A 16,235-nucleotide genomic window follows, 5' to 3' on the forward strand; every position below is an offset into this window, starting at 1 on the left:
TGTGAATTTGAGCCCTGCGTTGAGTGCAGAGATTACTCAAATAAATAAAACTTAAAAAAAATACAGGACATGGTGGCAGATTCTGTGAATTCCCAGGGGTCTCCCCGTCCAGCAGGGGAAACAGATATGAAATCAAACAATGAGCTTGATGGAAACCCATGCAAGATGGTGTGGAAAAGCCAAAGAAGTAGAGAGGCATTCCAACTGGGTACGGTAAAACCTTGGATTGCTAGGGACCTGTTCTGCAAGCGTTCTGCAAGACGAGCAAACATTTCTAATGAGTTGTAACTTGATAAATGAACGATGCCTTGCGATACGAGTAGTATGTGACGCTGAACGTCACATGATCACAACTGAGCCAATGGTTCTTGAAATTTGCTTTGATATACGGGTGCTTTGGTTGACAAGCAAATTTCTGGAGTGATTTATGTTCACAAACCGAGGTTTTACTGTATTAGGGAAGATTTCTTTGAGGAGCTGGCTTTTTTTTTTTTAAATCTTTATTTATTTTTGAGAAAGGGAGAGAGACAGAGCACGAATGGGGGAGGGGCAGAGAGACAGGCAGACACAGAATCAGAAGCAGGCTCCAGGCTCCAAGTGGTCAGCACAGAGCCCGATGCGGGGCTCGAACTCACGAACCACGAGATCATGACCTGAGCCGAAGTTGGAAGCTCAACCCACTGGGCCACCCAGGCACCCCAAGAAGATGTAGTTGAATAAAAATGCTAAGCATATTGGGGCGCCTGGGTGGCTCAGTCGGTTAAGCGGCCGACTTCGGCTCAGGTCATGATCTCGCGGTCCGTGGGTTCGAGCCCCGCGTCGGGCTCTGTGCTGACGGCTCAGAGCCTGGAGCCTGTTTCAGATTCTGTACCTCCCTCTTTCTCTGACCCTCCCCTGTTCATGCTCTCTCTCTGTCTCAAAAATAAATAAATTGTTAAAAAAAATTTTTTTTAAATGCTAAGCATAAAAAAAAAGAAAAAGAAAAAGAAAAAGAAAATGCTAAGCATAAATGAAACCTTTGATTGTAATGCACATAAGCAAACACTCTTTTAGGAGATAGTAGAGGGTAAGAGTAGTGGGTAAGAGCTGGGTTGAATGTCAGCTATATTGCTTACTAGTTTTGTGACCTTGTAATCTGGCTGAATTAAACAGCTCAGTTCAAAGGAACAATTTTAGTTTCCCCCAATAAATCCAGTTGTGGTTTCACCTTATAGAAACAGGACCTTATGTATTTAAGTAGATCTAAACATTAAAAACAATTTCTGCCCTAAACAAGACTGCGCTAAAACAATGATTTGTGAACAAAAATCCTGATTATTTCCCGTCTTCTCCTTATCATAAAAAGATAGTATCAAAGTCTATGCCATTTATTTATAAAACCACTTCTAACACATAAGAGGCTATACGTTAACTGAAAAAAAGAAAAAAAAGTCCTAAAAGAATAGGTTCTGAAAAAGCACATGGAATTTTAATGAAATGATATAGAAATAGTTCCTAATACAAGCATATCACAGGAAGAAAAACGTGTGTGTGTGTGCGCGCGCGCGTGCGCACGCGCACACGCGTGTGTTTTCAAATTTAGGAAGCTAAATGAAAAGTGCTTAGAAATTAAGTTGGAATTCAATTTCTTTTTTTTTTTTTAACGTTTATTTATTTTTGAGAGACAGAGTGTGAGATGGGGAGGGGTTGAGAGAGAGGGAGACACAGAATCCGAAGAGGCTCCAGGCTCCGAGCTGTCAGCACAGAGCCCGACTCGGAGCTCGAACTCACGAACCGCGAGATCATGACCTGAACCAAAGTTGGACACTTAACCGACTGAGCCACCCGGGCGCTCCGGAATTCAATTTCTTTTAATGATGTTTTTCTTTATAATCATGCATGTGGCATCTGGGCAATACTCCCTTTTGATGGGTAATTAATTAATTTTTATTTTTAAATATTTCGTTTTGGGGAGAGCGCAAACAGGGGAGGGGCAGAGAGAGGGTGACAGAGGATCTGAAGCAGGTTCTGTGCCGACAGGCTGACAGCAGTGAGCCTGATGTGAGAGATCATGACCTGAGCCGAAGTCGGACGCTCAACCTACCGATTCACCCAGGCGCCCCTACTGTGATGGTTAGTTTAATGTGTCAACTTCACTAGGCCACAGGGTGCCCAGATATTTGGTCAAACATTCTTTTCTGGGTGTTTCTATGAGGATGTTTTTGGATAAGATTAGCATTTTAAATCGCTAGACTGAGTAAAGCAGATTTCGCTCCCTAAAGCCGGTGAGCCTCATCCAGTGCACTGAAGGCAAAAAGACTGATCCTCTCCTGAGTGAGAAAGAATTCCTCCTGCCTGGCTGCCTTCGAATTAGGACACGTTTTTCTCCTGCCTTGGGGCTCACACTGAAATACGGGCTCTTCTAGGGTCTCTAGCTCGCTGGCCTTCTGACTGTAACTACACCATCCGCTCTCCTGGGCCTCCCGCTTGCCCGCTCCCCCTGCCGATCTTGGGACTTGTCAGTGTCCTCAAGCATGTGAGCCAATTCCTTACAATGAATCTCTTTATATGTATATATTCGCTTGGTTCTGTTTCTCTGGACAACCCTGAATAATACCCTAACTTTCCTCATTAACCGTTAATATAAACGATTTTGTCTCAAGCTCATAGTTTTAGCTAGAAAAATGTGCCTATAAAAGGAAACATGTAAATGTCATGATACCAAGCCTGGGTACCCAAACTTTCACGAACCATTGCTTCTTTAATAATGTTTTCTACTAAGGACTACACATACGATAGACTTGTTTATTGTCACTTCCCGGTAGGTATTACAAAGTAGAAACTCTGTCCATCTTAAGGCCAGGGACCTGGCTTTAAATCCTAGCTCTGCTGATGATATATATGCTGTGTGATCCTGGACAAGTCTCTTTAAGTTGACTCACAGTCGTTTTCACGTATTTAATGTTTTTTGTTTGGTTGGTTTCTTTGAATGCTAGCTTTTTTTTTTTTTTTCAACTTTTTTTATTTATTTCTGGGACAGAGAGAGACAGAGCATGAATGGGGGAGGGGCAGAGAGAGAGGGAGACACAGAATCAGAAACAGGCTCCAGGCTCCGAGCCATCAGCCCAGAGCCTGACGCGGGGCTCGAACTCACGGACCGCGAGATCGTGACCTGGCTGAAGTCGGACGCCTAACCGACTGTGCCACCCAGGCGCCCCTGAATGCTAGCTTTTTAAGGTTTATTTTTATTTATTTCGAGAGAGAGAGAGAGCGCCCGCGCGTGCACAAGTGGGGGAGGGGCAGAGAGAGAGGGAGACAGAATCTGAAGCAGGCTCTGCACTGTCAGTGTGGAGCCGCGTGCAGGGCTTGAACCCACAAACCTTGAGATCATGATCTGAACCGAAAGAGAGAGTCAGACGCTTAACTGACTGAGCCAGCCAGGTGCCCCTAAAGTAAAGTTTCTGCCTGCTTTGCAACGTCCCGAGGATTACACTTGGGTACCGGGACTGCCCTGCCAGTTTGAAGAGCTAGAAACACCCGCGACTGGTACCGTCTCTGCCGGGGGTTCCCCAGGGACGAGGGTTGGCTGGTGTGGGAGGACAAAGGCCCAATATTTTTGCCTGGATGTGGGATACACTCTGAAGTGTCATTGTTTCTCCAATGTTCCCCTTGACATCAGGATGAAATTGGGACTTTACTTGGAATGGCACCCTTGGGTGGCTTCCTTCTCCTTCCCTGTCCTGCTTCCTCCAGCGCTCCTACTCTTTTCTCCTGGGACCACTTCCTTAATAAATCACTTGTGCTGAAATCCTTGGCTCAGAATGTGCTTCTGGGAGAACGTGACCTAGGACAGTATGTGAGTGAAAGCGCTCTGTAAACTATAAATAGGGCAACCGTACGTCCTGGTTTGCCTGTGACAGTCCCACTATATGCCTGTTGTCCCAGTGTGCTTATTCATAGCACCTGCTTTCACTTACAAAAACATAAATCTTATGGTCACCTTTAGCGTAAAGCACTCTAGAGATGCTTGAGAAAATACGGAGTGAAAATAATGATCGTGGTAACACCTGAACTCAGTCAAGCAACTCATTTACCTAATTTCTCCTAAATCAATGGGTTGTTTGACTAAATTGGCATCACATAGAAATTTCAAGATTATGAGCACTGTGATATTTTTTTAAATTTGAGAGAGAGAGAGAGAGAGAGAGAGAGAGAGAGAGAGAGAATCTTAAGCAGGCTCCACGCTCAGCGTGGGGGCCCCACAGAAAGCCACCTGCCATGACACTGAGATCGTGACCTGAGCCCAAATCAAGAGTCAGATGCTCCAATGCCTGAGACCACGCCCCCCTGAAAACTAATATGCTTCAAAGGGGATATCGGGGCGCCTGGGTGGCTCGGTTTGTTGAGCGTCAGACTCGATTTTGGCTCAGGTCATGATCTCATGGTTCATGGTATCAGGCCCTATCTCAGGCTCCTTCCTGACAGCACAGAGCCTGTTTGGGATTCTCTCCCTCTCTCTCTGCCCCTCCCCTGCTGGCATGCATGCTCGCTTGCTCTCTCTCAAAAAAATATTAAAAAAAAAATGAATAAAAATGGATATCAGCAAAAGTGTTCATTGGTAAAATTATTTATAAATGTCAAAAACAGTATAGATGTGGGTCACCTGGGTGGCTCAGTCTGTTGAGTGACCGACTTCGGCTCAGGTTCGTGGTTTGTGGGTTTGAGTCCCGCGTCAGGCTCTGTGCTGACCGTTCAGAGCCTGGAGCCTACTTCGGAATCTGTGTCTCCCTCTCTGTGTCCCGGCTGCTGGCACTCTCTCTCTTTCTCTCTCTCTGTCAAAAACAAATAAACATTAAAAAAAATTAAAAAATAAAAACAGCATAGATTCTGGGGTGCCTGGGTGGCTCACTCAGCTGAGCATCTGATTCTTGATTTCAGCTCAGGTCATGATCTCATGGTTTGTGAGTTCAAGCCCCGCATTGGGCTCTGCGCTGACAGCATGGAGCCTGCTTGGAATTCTCTCTCCCTCCCTCCCTCTCTTTTCCTCCACCACTCACACTCTCGTGCTCTTTCTCTCTCACACAAAATAAACAAACTTGAAAAAAAGTACAGATTCCAATGACTCATCATTAAAATCATATATCGTGTGTAAAACGAAATCAATGTAAAAGAAAAAAGTAATCAACAATCATATTAATAGCCATGGTAACAATTTTTTTTATTTTTTTATTCTCAACACCCCATTGGGTGTGGGCTTACTTAAAAAAAAAAATAAGTAAATAGGTTTTACTTCTAAATAGGCATCAAGAGAGATGCCTCAAAGCCTTAGGCCACTCACACAAGAGCACAGAGAGTTCATTTGTGAGGCAGGGCAGTACTTGGGGTCTTTGTCTAGATGTTTGTTTTGCGAGTTGGCAGTTAAGATGTTAAAAATGGGTCAAGAAACCTGTGTGGACCTAAGCTGTTACATATCAACATTTTCCCAGCTGATGGACCCAGTGAAACGTATACCTTGTTTCTCTCAAATTGTATTAAAAGGCTAGTATAGACTGATTAACATTTCTTTTCTGTAATTTAGAGCATCATGGCTCTAAATTACATTAAGGCGGATTGCCTAATTCTCCTTATTGGAATATAGGAATTTGTGCTATGTATTTTTTTTTTTTTTTTTTTTTTTTTTTTTAAATTTTTTTTTTTCAACGTTTATTTATTTTGGGGACAGAGAGAGACAGAGCATGAATGGGGGAGGGGCAGAGAGAGAGGGAGACACAGAATCAGAAACAGGCTCCAGGCTCTGAGCCATCAGCCCAGAGCCTGACGTGGGGCTCGAACTCCCAGACCGCGAGATCGTGACCTGGCTGAAGTCGGACGCTTAACCGACTGCGCCACCCAGGCGCCCCTGTGCTATGTATTTTTAAGGAAACTATTGCAATTAAGTGTGAAAAAGAGACCTCATTATATCTTCTCTAGCAATTATTAGCCCCTTAATATACTTAAAATTGTGACTTGCTGATGAGGTAGTTATTCGTTCAAAAAAGTCTTTTAACATTTATGTAATGATCACCTATTATGGGCCAGGCACCACGCTGGGGCGATGGCAGTGAATAAGACAGACACAGTCTCTTTCCTCATGGAACTCGTAGTCAAGAAAATATGTCTCGGGGCGCCTGGGTGGCTCAGTGGTTAAGCGTCCAACTTCAGCTCAGGTCATGATCTCCCCGTTTGTGGGTTCGAGCCCTGCTTTGGGCTCTGTGCTGACGGCCCAGAGCCTGGAGACTGCTTAGGATTCTGTGTCTCCCTCTCTCTGTCTCTACTCCTCCCTCACTCGTGCTCTGTCTCTCGAAAATAAACACTAAAAAAAAAAAAAAAAAGACAAGAAAAGAAAATACGTCCAATACAACTGTTGCTTTATTATTTTGTTTGGGGTGTGTGTGTGTGTGTGCGTGTGTGTGTTTAAAATTTAGGGGAATTACTTTTAACCTTAAACATACATAATTGGACAAACTTATGAAACGATAATTGGATAAATGTTTCACTTCTACAGAGACTGGAAGTCCTGGTCCCAGTGTGGTGTTCTGATAAAATAGCTACTGTTTTATGTACTGCTGACATGCTTGTTTTTAATCTCACACCTCCAGTGTAGACTGTGTTAGTTAAGAATTCAAAAAAGCACTGGCATTATGGGCTAAGGCAATCCTCATCTTACAAGTAAGGCTGTTCCATCTCGACCTATATGGACGGTAGCTTAATTCCAGAACACTAGGAGAGAAAAAAAATATGCTTGATTTTTATCAATACCTGATTGGACAGTGATACAATGTTATTGTAGCAGTTCCTAAAAGATACTACTGTTGAAGGAACCTGGGTAAAGGGTACCCAGGATGCTTCCGTGTTATTTCATATAACTGAATGTCAATGTGCAATTGTATCAAAATAAAACATTTTTAAAAATGTATTTATTTATTTTGAGAGAGCGCGTGCAAGCCAGCAGGGGAGGGGCAGAGAGAGAAGAAGAAAGAATCCCAAGCAGGTTCCGTGCTGTCAGGGCAGACGTTGACGTGGGGCTCGATCTCAGGAACACTGAGCCGAAATCAAGAGTCAGACGCTTAACTGACTGAGCCACCCAGGTGCCCCAGAATAAAACATTTGATTAAAAAAAAGGACAGGCTAGGGGCGCCTAGGTGGCTCAGTCACTTGAGCGTCTGATTTTGGCTCAGGTCATGATCTCGTGGTTCGTGAGTTGGAGCCTTGCATCGGGCTCTGTGCCGTCAGCTTGTCAGCGCAGAGCCCGCTTCAGATCCTCTGTCCACCCCCCCCATGACTGTGCTCTCTCAAAAGTAACTATTAAAAAAAGAAAAAAGAACAGGCTAGTACCTGGAATGATAATGATCTCCTCCTTTGTCCCCTCCAAACTCTATTCTGGTTTTATAGATGATGATATCTAAGAACAATGGCAATCGTGACTGATTTCAGCAGCGAGGGTATAAATGCCCTAATCGTGAAAGCATGTAATGTAAGAACTGTACCTGTACTGTAAGAAAGGATACCTGGGCTCCAGATGGAAACAGATTTCTTAACAGCATCTTCTTTGAAAGCATGAATACCGTGTGACTCATTTGCTTAGACGCTAGAGCATGAGGCCACGGATTTAGTCCTCACTTAGGAACTAAATCCAACTCCCGACCCCAGATTCCCCATCTTCCTTCTTTAGTGATTATCTGGCAAGTGTGTATCTTTTATCATGAAAGAGAAAGGGTAGGGAAATGAACAAAACTCCAAACCTTGCAGAATCTTGTGCAGGGCGATGTTCTAATATAAAAGAATTTCTTGAAAGGAGACCTGACGGTTATATCGGCAATAAGACAAAGGTGTCCATCATCATTATCTTCCCTTAGTCTCCCAAGTTCAACCGTCATAAAGTGCAAAGGAATCAGGTGAACCGGCCCACAAGAGACACTCAGTACATGTTTGCTGAGTGAATTAGCGTTGCATAAAAGATTAGTTAGAGAGGAACCAGCCGTTCTGGTAATTAAGTTTGATGGGCCTTATGAATAAGCCAGATAATACCAGATAATGAAAATGAGTGACAGAATTGACCGTACCTGCTTTAGACAAGATTTGCAGGGAGATAACTCTCTGAGAAAGTGGCATTTAGCAGAGATGTGAATGGTAAAAAGGAAAAAAACAAAAAAGCCACGTGAGAATGGTGTGGGACGCGAAGCACAGGCCTAGGGAACAGAAACTTCGAGGTCTTGAGGCCAGAATCAGCTTGACTAGTATGAAACATAGGAAGACAGCGTGGCTCTGACGTATCGAGCCAGGAGTAGAATAATACTAGATGAGGCAAGGCTGTCCGGTTCTGGGTAAAGACCCTGACTTTGATTCTGAAGGCGATGAGAAGCCGTTGGTGGGTCCTAAACACACAAATGACATCATCTGAATTGGTTTCTCTCTTAGGGATCAGAACACATTTCCTGCTCTTACGTGGGTGCTGTAGCCAGACAACGTTAACAATACAGTTTCCGCGAAGGTGCAACGTGTCGGACAGACTTGAGTGTGAGTGCTGACTCTGCTGTTTCCTAGCTGCGAGGGTTGGGCAAGCTACTTCATCTCTCTGATTCTCATTTTCTTCATTTCTACAGTAGAAAACGATAGCATTTTCTTGGGGCATCCGGGTGGCTCGGTCAATTGAGTGTCTGACTTCAGCTCAGGTCGTGATCTCGCGGTTCGTGAGGTCGAGCCCCACGTCAGGCTCAGTGCTGTCAGTGCAGACCCTGCGTCAGATCCTCTGTCTCCCTCTCTGTCTGCCCCTTCCCTGTTCTCTCTCTCTCTCTCTCTCTCTCAAAAATGAATAAACATTTAAAAAATGTTCAAAAGAAAACGACATAGTTAACATTTATTGGGCACCTAGAATGGATGAGAAGAACTTAACATGTCTGATACATTCTAGGTGCCCAATAAATGTTAACTATGTCATTTCTTTTATGGATGAGGGTATATATTCTATATTCTATATAATATATATGTAGAGAATATATATGTAGAATATAGAATATAATGTAGAATATATAGAATATAGATGTATAGAATATAGAATATATATATAGAATATATACAGAATATAGAATATAAATGTAGAACTAATATAGAATATAGAATATAAATGTAGAATATAGAATATGAATGTAACTAATATTCGCTTGAAACAACACGTAGATGTATATGCTCACATGTACATGCATCCCACACACTGCACACATACAAATCATACTTGTATTCAAAGCTCTGCTTCACCGCTTAGTAGCTCTAGGGCCTTAGGCGAGTAATGAACCTCTCTATAAACATCACTTTTCCAATCTGTAAACTAAGAGCGACGACAGTATCCTCCTGCAATAGTTAGGGTCGATTAGGTTGGACTTCATAAAACCGAAAACCCAAAATAACAGTTGAACAAAATGGACGTTTCTCTCTCATGAGAAAGAAGTCTAGAAGCAGGAAGTCCAAGACTAGCATGGCATGTCCTAGAGCAATAGGGACCCAGTCCCCTAGTGTCTTCTCTGTTCCACCACATTAGCTCATTTTATGGTCCAATGAAGCTGCTGACACTCCAGCCATTTGGACTGCATTCCATGCAGCAGGAAGAAAGACTAGTCGGAAGGCAAAAAGGCTCACTTCTGTGTTGAGACAGCCCCCTTCAAAACTCTGTCTTGGGGTGCCTGGGTAGCTCAGTTGGTTAAGTGTCCAATCGGCTGAGGTCATCATCTCATGGTTTGTGAGTTCGAGCCCCGTGTCAGGCTCCGAGCTTGGAGCCTGCTTCGGATTCTGTGTCTCCCTCTCTCTCTGCCCCTCCCCTGCTTGCGCTCCGTCTCTGTCTGTCTCAAAAATAAATAAACACTAAAAAAAGTCTGTCTTGAAGTCTGACATAATCCTAATACTTCCAGTTACGTGTAATTGACCGGAACTTAGCATGGCCACGCATAGCTGCAGGGGAAGCCAGGAAACGCGTTTAGTTGGTGACAGTGCTGCCCCCAATAAAATCTTATTTCTGTTTATGAAGCAACAAGGAAGAATGGACATTTGACAGGCAGTCCACGGGCTCTGCCCCACCTTCCTACAGGACTGCTTTAAAGGTTTTAGGAGGTAATATAAGCATAGCCCTTAGCTCATTTCCTGATAGATAGTAAGTGCTTAATTAAGGACACGGAATGCGTGTCCTGCCGAACACACCCGTCCTCTAAAAACACTTCGGAGAATAAAAGAACCATAAATGTTGTAGCGCTTGCAGAAGGACGCTACTCATGTCAAACGGTGCCACTCTTGTGCTGGAACTGGGTGGCCTTCCGGAGCTTGAATTGAAAATCTATGGAGCTTTATCCTTGAGAGAATATCCCTGGCTTAATTATGACAGTCTTTTCTTCCTAGAGAGTTAGGTCACCTTTTAGCTCTAACGGAGAAGGTGGGGGAGTCGCACATCCTCACCCCCGAATTTGACCCGTACCTTCGATCTCTTCCTCCGCACAGCTTAGCTGACCTTTGAGAAGAATAGGGAAAGGAAAACAAGAGAAGAGAACCCTGGATTCCAGCAGGCATTTTGGGCTAAGAATATGCCATTTCTATTCATTTCGACAGGATTATCTTAATTGTTTCTAGAGCTCTGTCACTAGCATTGTTCACTTTAAGCAGGCACATCAATTAAAAGGTGCCTTTAATAGTACAATTAAAACGTAAGTTTTTGCAACTATAGCCTGATTAAATGATTTATCATAAAGCCGTAAGTGTTTTAATTTTATTAATGCCGAAAGATACATGATTTCCCCAGACACAGACATAATGAGTTTCGTATGACCTCATGGGCACACACGGCTACCCAAATTCCTTGTGTCTTAATTTGAATGCTTTCGTGGCAGATACCTCAGTTTGAACAAAGAGGAAAAAAGAAAGGAAAGTTTCATTTGTAAATTGAATCATGCTCTGTCACTAATCCTAACCATGTTAATGGGTGGGTTGGTCTGTTTCAAATCCCCTTTTAAATATGTCGGATGACTCGTCGTCTTCTGAGCTATGAGTTTGCCTCTTGAGACTTCTCTTTCTACAATACACAGTTGTCAGGCTCACCAGTGGCACATCATAAATGAAAGAACCTCTTCTTGTCAGATTCACCGGGGCAGAAATGTACCCTAAACAAATCTGCATGATTTTAAGCCATATTTTGAGAGCAAGAGAGAATGAGCAGGGGAGGGGCGGAGAGAGAGAGGAGGACAGAGGATCTGAAGCAGGCTCTGTGTGGACGGCAGAGAGCCCAATGTGGGGCTCGAACCCACGAACCGTGAGATCACGACCTGGACTGAAGTCGGACGCTTGACTGACTGAGCCATCCAGGCGCCCCTCTGGGATTCTTTTTAACCCTCTTTGCCTTCTCTTCCTTCCTATTCCTCCCCGATCCTGGTCTCCAGCACGCGTGCACTGACAGAGCTTCTCCTGCTCTGCAGAGAACGTTGCGAGCACCCTCAAGTACGGCAGAGACAAGAATTTGCAAGTGTCGGTTGCCGTATGAAAAACCTACGTGCAGGTCCGCGCTGAAACACCGGCCGCGGAGCACGAGTCCGGGGTTTGCCGGGCGGGTGAGGGAGCCGAGGCCCGAGAGGGCAGCTTCCGGGCAGGGCCGTGCAGCGGTCGGTCGGCCTCCTCTGGCTGTCCTCCCCTGGCTGTCCTCCCCCTGCGGGAGGCTTCGTCCTCTCTCGCCCCGCCCTGGCTCTGCCGCTCACAGGAAGGAAAGAAAGGAACGTGAACAACCAAGTGTGGATCCCGTCCTATGTGCCGGGACTTTCGTGTCCCTTTCATCTCCTCTATTCCCTCGAGTTAACTTTGGGGAGTAGGGCCGTCTCCACTTGGCGAAGGTGGAAACCGCGGGAAGGGACTTGCCCAGAGTCTCTGGGTTAGTAGAAAACTAAGGCTTTGCATTCAGACCTGTCTGGTTCCAGAAAGTGTTTTGGGGGGGGGGGGCAGAGGGGGAGAGAGGGAGAGAAAGTGAAGGAGGGGCGGAGACCGAGAGAATCCCCGGGAGGCTCTGCGCTGTTCGTGCAGAGCCGGATGCGGGGCTCGAACTCATGAACCGTGAGATCATGACCTGAGCCAAAGTCAGATGCTTAACCGACTGAGCCACCCAGGTGCCGAGAGAGAGAGAGAGAGAGAGAGAGAGAGAGAGAGAAGCTTAAGCGGACTCCACACTCAGCACACAGCCTGACGAGGGCTTGATCCTACAGCCCTGGGATCACGACCCGGCGTTCCTGTCCTCATTTCCTCTCTGTTCGTCTCTGCTTCTCCTCACATCGGGGTCTCTATGTTTGTGTCCTTTCTGGCAGCGTGCCAGCCTTCCCTACTGACCTGTTTCCCTACAGGACCATGAGTGACCCAATCCAGAAATGAGCGAGCGTCTACCACCCACAAGCGGCTCGTCAGCATAGCGGCAGTGGCATAGAAAGGGTTTGCGGTCCCCACGGGCCACCGCCGGGCGCGGGTGTGAGTCAGCCAGCCTGTTGTGGGACACCTTGCTGTGGGAGGGGCCGTGGGGACACGGTCTGACCCTTGCGTTAAAGAGGAGTGGCCTTCCTGGGGGGCTGGAGTGAAAAACAGGTGAAGGAGCAGACAAGATAACTGGGAGGGCGCTGTGACCAGCGGCTACGGAGGGGCCCGAACTTGGCGGATGAGCAAGAAGGGAGGGCTCGGTCTGTGGTCTCGTCCCCAGAGCAGCGGGAAGGAGGAGGAGTCTCCAGCGCTGCGCGCCAGCCGGCAAATCAAATGGACAAATACTGTTTACGTGAATGAAACGTCTCGGTACATGGCGATGCCGGGAATGCTTACCCGGCGAACAGTGTGGGAACAGGTGCTCACTGGTTTCAAGTAAGGGACGGCTCCCGAGTATAACACATATGGAAGAAAGCAGGACACTCATCTAACAATCCATAGTCCGGACCTTTTGGGACAGCAGGCACCAGCCTTCTATGTACTGGAAAAGAATATTTCAATCTGTGAAAAAGTCAATAAGCCTATATTTTCTAGCTAGGTTGGCCACTTGCATTTCGTTTCTTTTATTATTGTTTTAATTTTTTTCAAACTTTATTTACTTAATTTGAAAGGGGGGTAGGGGCAGAGAGACAAAGAGCGAGAGAGAGTTCCCAGCAGGCTCCACAGTGTCAGCGCGGAGCCTGACGTGAGGTGTGACCTCATGAACTAGGAGATCATGACCTGAGCCGAAATCAAGAGTTGGACACTCAACTGACTGAGTCGCCCAGGCACCCCCCACTTGCATTTTATACTTTATTTTTTTTTAATTAAAAAAAAATTTTTTTTTTAACGTTTATTCCTTTTTGAGAGACAGAGAGAGATAAAGCACGAGCAGGGAAGGGGCAGAGAGAGGGAGACACAGAATCTGAAGCAGGCTCCAGGCTCCGAGCTGTCTGCATGGAGCCCGATGCAGGGCTCGAACCCGGGAACTGCGAGATCATGACCGGAGCCACGCAGGCGCCCCTATTTTTTTTAAAAAGTTTTAAAAGTTTTTTTAACGTTTATTTATTTTTGAGAGAGAGAGCACCAGCGGGCAAGAAGCAGAAAGAGATGGGGACAGAGGACCCAAAGCGGGCACTGCGCTGACAACAGCAAGCCCGATGTGGGGCTCAAACTCACAAACCATGAGACCGTGACCCGAGTGCAAGCCGGATGCTTAACCGACCGAGCCACCCAGGTGCCCCATGCATTTTATACTTTAGGTAGATACCACCACACCCTTTGTTCCCTCTATCTTTAAGCAAAACTTCACAACAAAACTTCGATGTAAAGAATCCCCAGGTGTTGCTAAGACTAGTGCCGTGTTTGTGAAAATAGGAACAAGGAGCTAGATATAGATCGATACTTGAAACCCAGGTGTTCACAAAGTGACTTTTTGGCAGGTTACATCACCTGCCTTTAAGCTTTTGGCTTTTCTCATCTGTACAATGGGCACAATAATACTACTCACGTACTTATCTTTGGAATCAGGCAGTCTTGGTGTTGAACTGGCGTTGTCTGTCACGTGCTTCAGGAAGGTACTATTTAACCTGAGTCTATTTCTTCATCTGTGAGACGGAAAAGATAATAAAATAGTCATCGTCGGATTATTGTGAGGAGGAATAACGCATGTAAACACAGTGTCTGGCAAGGAGTGAACACTCAACATACACAAACTTGTTTTTTTTTTATTAGAGAGAGTGAGAGCACGAGCGGGAGAAAGGGGTGGGAGAGAGAGGGGGGCAGAGGGAGACAGCGAAAGAGAATCTCAAGCAGGCTCCATGGGGCTCCGGCTCATGACCCTGGGCTCAAATCAAGAGTTGGACACTCAACCGACTGAGCTACCCAGGCACCCCCAGAAACTTATTATTATTAATGGTTAATGCCAACCCACTGCATCACCACTGGTTAGGTATTTGTAGATGTATTATCTCTTTTGGTACTCTCCCAAATAAAAGATCTATGAGGGTGGTAGTGGGATTATAATCCCCATCCTCCAGATGAGAAGACCGAGGCCCAGTGAGGTTAAGTGAGCTGTCCTAGAGGTCCTACTAGTGACTGTAAGTGGCAGGGCTGGAAATCCATCCAGAGTCTTCTGATGCCAAGTCTTCTGATTTGCTGCCTCTCTGTTAAATGTGCATGATGCCGGGAGGGTGGAGAAAGAGAGAAAAGGCAGCTGTCACAGGGCATCCTCCTTTAACTGAGTCTCAATTGCCTTATTTTTGTTTCAAAGGAAGTTAGGGCCATATTTCAAAGAATGAAGAGTTCGTCCCCAAGATGTGGAGTGAGTTATTCAACGAGTGACTTCCTCCTGTAGGTCCCAATCGGAGTCGAAGTGGATACTGTGCATAACACCTGTTTGTGGCTTCAGAGTTGTAGATACTTCATAGTCTTTTTTAAAAAACTAACTTCTACGACCAACATGGGTCTCGAACTCACAACCCCGAGATGAAGAGTCGCATGCCCTAACTGACTGAGGCAGCCAGGCATCCCTGCATTTCATAGTCTTTAAACGTATTAAATTGCCAGAACCTCTAAGAGGTCTGTGCTGTTAGCCTCTTGGTTGATCAGTTCAACCACCTTTACTTCTAGACCGCAGAGAGGAGTCTCTGACTGCAGTAACTTTGTTTAAAAGCATGCCTAATGCTGGAGATGTTCCTGAATGGCATCCTAGGTGATTGGGTGGCAGGCAGGTCCTGGACCCCTTTGTCACTTTGGACTGCTCTACATTCCCGACGACAGAAATGGCCCCAATGCTATGCAGGGAGCCCTTCCCAGTCATGGCACAGATGCCCGCGAAACAACAGTCATTGGAGTCCAGAAGATGTAAGCCCGGACCCAGGCTCTGTACCTTGTTAACGGACTGAGATTTGAAAATGTCCTATCTTTTCAGAACCTCAGGGTTTTTCTCAAGTGACACATAGGGTGACACACTCGTGTGAAAGGGTTGCTATAAAAAAAAGAGTTGTTGTGACTGAGACTCAAAATCGGACGTGTGTGTAGTAAAGGTTTTCACGTCGAGCCATTTCGGAGGGACGGCGCAGGCCTCTGAGAAGTTTCCGTTCAGGAGGGATTGCGAGTGGGGGCCCCCACCCTGAAGGAGGCCCGTGAGAAGTCCAGAGAAGGGAGAGTAGCGTGGGAGAGGAGGCCTATGAAAGCAGATCTAAGCCCTAGGCAGAGGGGGTACCATCAACGAGTGCATAACAATTAAAAGAATTAAAAAAAGGATAGGGGCGCCGGGGTGGCTCGGTTGGTCGGGTGTCCGACTTCGGCTCAGGTCACGATCTCACAGTTCTTGAGTTCGAGTCCTGCATCGGGCTCTGTGCGGACAGCTCAGAGCCTGGAGCCTGCCTCGGATTCTGTGTCTCCCTCTCTCTCTCTCTGCCCCTCCCCTGCTTGTGCTCTGTCTCTCTCTCAAAAATAAAATAAACATAATAAAATTAAAAGAATAATCATAGACTGAAATTTTGTAGAGATTTTCGTATCAGTTAAGATTCTGGACTATAAGTAAAAGAAAAGCCAAATCTTCTTTTTCTTTTTTTTTTTTTTTTAAATTTTTTTTTTTTAACGTTTATTTATTTTTGGGACAGAGAGAGACAGAGCATGAACGGGGGAGGGGCAGAGAGAGAGGGAGACACAGAATCGGAAACAGGCTCCAGGCTCCGAGCCATCAGCCCAGAGCCTGACGCGGGGCTCGAACTCACGCACCGCAA

The sequence above is a fragment of the Lynx canadensis genome, chromosome X, assembly GCF_007474595.2.
Source record: "Lynx canadensis isolate LIC74 chromosome X, mLynCan4.pri.v2, whole genome shotgun sequence".
Lineage (NCBI taxonomy): Eukaryota > Metazoa > Chordata > Mammalia > Carnivora > Felidae > Lynx > Lynx canadensis.